Raw genomic sequence first — 4917 nt, 5'->3', positions numbered from 1 at the left:
GCCCTCTGGCTTTTAAAGTTTGTGTTGAATAATCTGCTGTAATCCTGATGGGCTTGCCTTTGTAGGTAACTTGATTTTTCTCTCTAAGTGCTTTGAATATTTTTTCTTTGGTTTGTGTGTTTGGTAGTTTGATTATAATATGATAAGGAGAGGTTCTTTCCACGTTTTGTCTGGCTGGGGTTCTAAAGGCTTCCTGTATCTGCATTGGCACCTTTTTCCCAAATTGGGAAAATTTTCTACTATGATTTTATTGAAGACGCCTACTATGCCTTTGAAGTGGAATTCTTCTCCTTCTACTATGCCCTGAATTCTTATATTGGATCTTTTCATAGTGTCCCGAATATCTTGAAATTCCTACTCATACTTTTCTATAAGTTTGTCTTTCTCTTTGTTGGACTGTATTAGATCTGACACCTAGTCTTCTAGCTTAGATATTCTGTCCTCTCTTCATCCATTCTACTGGTGAGATTTTCTACAGAGTTTTTTTATTTCATTAACTGTGTTCTTCATTGCTAGTAATTCTGACTTGTTTTTCTTTATTATTTCTATTTCCTTATTTATGTCTTGTATTGCCTTCTTTATTTCATTAAATTGGTGTCCTGCATCTTCTTTGATTTCCTCTTTGATTTCTTCTTTGATTCCTTTGATTTGTTCTTTGACTTCTTTGAACATGTTTACAATCATTCTTTTGAAATCTTTCTCCAGCATTTCCTCTAACTCGTTCTCACTGGAGGTCATTTCTGATGCATTAATACTTTTAGGTGGATTTATATTGTCTTGCTTTTTAGTGTTTCTTGTGTTATAATGTATATATTTTTGCATTTTGGATTAAGTTAATGCTTGGATTTTCTAGTTAACTGGGTATTCTTAGCTGTATCAATTGATCTGATGTTATATATCTTCAGGGTAGGAGCTTAAGATGTTAGGTGTGGCTCTTAAGACTCTCAGAGTATCTACAAAGGTGTTCCTAGGGGTTGAGTTTCCCTGCTATAGGAGTATTCAAGTAGGCTGAGTGGAACAAAATACAGGTAGATTCTAAAATTTAACTAAACACTGTACACATTCAATCAAAAACAGCACTGAGTATTTATGCAAGAGTAGTTATTATAACAACCAGATCCTCTATCAACAAAGAGGTTAAGATTTCTGGTCTGTTGTAGAATTCAAGTCAGTTTGTGACCAAGTAAGAACCTTCCCTGGTGCAATCCCAGTTACCTTTTTGGATGATTTTGGTCTCAGTCAAGTTGCTGGCTGGGTCCTTGGGCTGCTGTTCTGATTTCTGGAGCTGGGCACTGGTGCTTCCTGTGGGGCAAACTGAGCCTGGCAACTGTGACCCTGCAGATCAGCACCCCCGCTGCTGGAACCGCCACTGCTGCTCCTGAAGCTGCTGCTGCTGCTGCTAAAGCTGCCGGTGCTGGGTCTGTCACCTCTGCTGGGTCCACTGTCATTGCTGCCACTGCTGCTGCTGCTTTAGCTGCCACTGCTGGATCCTCCGCTGCTGCTGTTGGATCTCCAACTGCTGCCTCTGAAGCTGCTGCTGCTGGATCTGCCATTGCTGGGGCCACTGCTGCTGGTGCCGGAGCCGCTGATGTTGCTGCTGGACTCTGCTCCTGCTTGGGTCCCGCTGTCAGCTCAAGTTGGCGTGGCCGGGTCCTGGGATGCTGCTCTGTTCACTGGAGCTGGGCTCAGGCAGTGGGGGAGGGGAGGGAGCCGCAGCTGCTCTGGTTGTCTCGCTGCTCCACATGTTCTTCTACCTCGCGGTCTGCTCCTCCGTTGCTCACTGCCGCTCTCCCTTCACGTTTCCCGAGTTGCGGAGAGCGTGGTGTGAGGGGAAGCTCCTGCACCTGGCTTTTCCTGCGGCTCGAGCCGAGTCTGGCGGCTTTCTGGTGTGCCGCGGCCGCGGCGGTTGGCCAGAGCTGCCGGGGCGCTTTTGCCGGCCTGTGCGGGCTCTGGATGCTCTGGATCTCTCCTACTTCTCTGCTGCTGCTTCAATTTCCTATACACCTCACTTTTTAGTAAAAGTGTGTATTTTGCTGAGTTTTTTTGGTCTTTTTTCCCCCTAGGCTGCTTTGGTGTGGTGCCTAAGCCGCCATCTTAACCGGAAGTCCCTATATTGGTTTTTTTGTTAGGAGGAAAGGGTTTATTTCAGTTTACAGTCTTGCCCAGTGGGGTGGTGCATGCCTTTAATCCTAGCAGTTGGAAGGGTGAATTAGGAGGATCACTGTGAGTATGAGGCCAGTATATACTCTATAGTAAGTCCCAGGTCAGCCTAGACTAGAGTGATGCCCTGCTTCAAAGAACCAAAATAATAATAATAATTATTATTAATATGACAACCAGCTTACAGTCTTGAGGGGAAGATTCATCATGGCGTAGAAAGCATGCCAGAGCAGAGCATCACATCTTATTACAGCAGCTGGGAGGTAGCAGCAAAAGCAAGTGAATTTTGGCAAGGGGTAGCTGGGCTATTACACCTCAAAGTCTACCCCCAGCAACACACCTCATCCAAAAAGACTCCATCTCCCAATGGCCACCGGCTGGGGACCAAGTATTCAAAATACACAAGCCTATGGGAGACCTTTCATTCACAAACTACCTTTCACTGGGCTGGAGAGGTTGCTTAGTGGTTAAGGCACTTGCCTGTGAAGCCAAAGAAATAAGGGAGGAAGGAAGGAAGGGGCAAAGATGGGAAGGGGAGAAGGGGGGAAGGAAAGAAGGGAGGGAAGGAGGGAGAGATGGATTAGCCAACCATTTGCTACCTAAGTCTAAGGACCCAGGTTTGATTCACCAGTACCTACGTAAAGCCAGATGCATAAGCACAAGGCAGTGTATGCATCTGGAGTTTATTTGCAGTGGTTAGAGGCCCCAGTGCACCCATTCTCTCCCTCCCTCCCTTTTTCTCTGTCTGTCTCTTTCTCTCAAGTAAATAAATAAATGAAATATGAGCAAATAGGATTTTTGCTCCCAGTCTGGCAGTTTAGGGGTCTGGTGTTGGTTTTGCGGCCTCGTGTAGCTGAGCATCACTCAGCAGGCCAGAAATCTGCCTTGAAGAATATATTAAGTAAAGTAGGAGCTGAAATCATTATAGTAAATGAACTTTTAAATGAATTTGAATTGGAAATCCAGTATCAAGAACAAACCAACGCTTCACTGAAGGAGCTCTGTGAATCTCTTAAAGAAGATTTCAAAGATGTGGACCATCTCAAAGACAACATGCCTTCCCATTTGCCTCAAGTAGCAGCAACCCAGAGCTTGGTTAATGGATCAGAACTTAACCTTCAAGAACCAGTCAAAGTTGAGGAACCTGTACCAGCAAAGAAACCCTTAAAACAGCAAAGAATTATTAAAGAAATGCCATTTGTAACTACTGGTGAGTTCAATGGTCTGCCTGCATACATGAAATCTAATTTAACCTATTGTCAAATTAATGATGTTATTAAAGAAATCACCAAGGCAGTAGCTAGTAAATACAAGATTATGCACCAACCAAAAACATCTGTGAATTCTGTAAATAGAAATCTCGACCACAGATTTATTAATGAAGAAACGAAGGGCACTAAAGGTCATTATTTCATAGTGGAAGCTGACATAAAGGAGTTCACGACTTTGACAGTTGACAAGAGGTTTCAAGTCATCCTGAATATTTTGTGACATTGCCGAAGGTTGTCAGAGGCCCAAGGAGGAGGCCTTTGTGAGCATTGGAACTGACTGGAAATAGTGTGCAGAGGCTAGTCTTATCATTTATTATATATAATTCCCTGGTCTTGTTTCTTATAGAAATAAAACCTCTTTTGGCCGGGCGTGGTGGCGCACACCTTTAATCCCAGCACTTGGGAGGCAGAGGTAGGAGGATCTCCAAGAGTTCAAGGCCACCCTGAGACTACATAGTGAATTCCAGGTCAGCCTGAGCCAGAGTGAGACCCTACGTCAGAAAACCAAAAAAAAAAAATAATAATAATAATAATAAAATTAAAAAAACCTCTTTTGGATAAAGCACATACATTTTCAAAATTTACGGCCTTTAGGAAAATAGATGGGAATGGAACCATTATGTTAAGCAAAATAAGACAGACAAATATTGCATATTTTCTCATATGCAGAGCCTAGATTTGAAGTTACGTGTGTGTGTGTGTGTGTGTGTGTGTGTGTGTGTGTGTGTGTATGTGGAAGTAGAAAGAGCCTCAAGAGGGAAGAGGTCTTAAGGAAGGAGGGAAAGAGGGTAATGGACATGTGCCAGGAAACAGAAGAGGGGATTGTTTGGGAGCCAGCCAAAAGGGGGAGGGCAATGAGAGAGGGACAAATTAGAACAAAATGTAATGACTATCCAAATGCAATAATGAAACCCGTTGCTTGTGTACTTACTTAAAATCAATTTTAAAAGCTCCTTTGCTTTTTACCTGACACTTAAGCATCTGCCATATAAAGGGTACATGCTGGCATGGAATAGAACTCACGTCTAGTTTTGTGTGTAGTGGACAGTGCTGCAGACCTCAGTGATATGGGTATAGATGTAATACTGGGAAAGAAATGTTAAGATAAGGTCAAAGATAATTCCATCGAAGGCATTTAATAGGCTTTCTAGAAGTAGGTTTGAAGGCAGCCTGGCCAGATGACTGATGTGCCTTCCCCATGTGTCCTTAAGGAGCAGCTATGTAATGAAAGTGTAATGATGCTGTGATACTGTATAATAAATACATATTACATCTTTAAAAACTAAAATATAAAAAGAAGGGCAATGATACAGGAATTTGGGGTGTCTTTGAAAGCAATGGAGCTTTTCTCAGCTCTTGGTTGGGTTGTAACCAAGGAGTTAGGGTGCCAGACACTCATGACCCCACACAACTTCCACAGAGCCAGTGGCCTTCAGGTTATTGTCTTACGAATTCAACAAATTCATTCATAGAGGGTGCAGTTTAG

The 4917-nt window shown here is 43.1% G+C and overlaps 1 pseudogene; it reads left to right on the top strand.

Annotated features, from left to right (window-relative positions):
* Positions 1-2934: 2934 nt before the first annotated feature.
* On the top strand, positions 2935-3708 carry LOC101607024 (annotated as a pseudogene).
* Positions 3709-4917: the final 1209 nt, after the last annotated feature.

Source organism: Jaculus jaculus, chromosome X (assembly GCF_020740685.1).
Source record: "Jaculus jaculus isolate mJacJac1 chromosome X, mJacJac1.mat.Y.cur, whole genome shotgun sequence".
Classification (NCBI taxonomy): domain Eukaryota; kingdom Metazoa; phylum Chordata; class Mammalia; order Rodentia; family Dipodidae; genus Jaculus; species Jaculus jaculus.
This window is presented reverse-complemented; position numbering and strand designations above follow the sequence as displayed.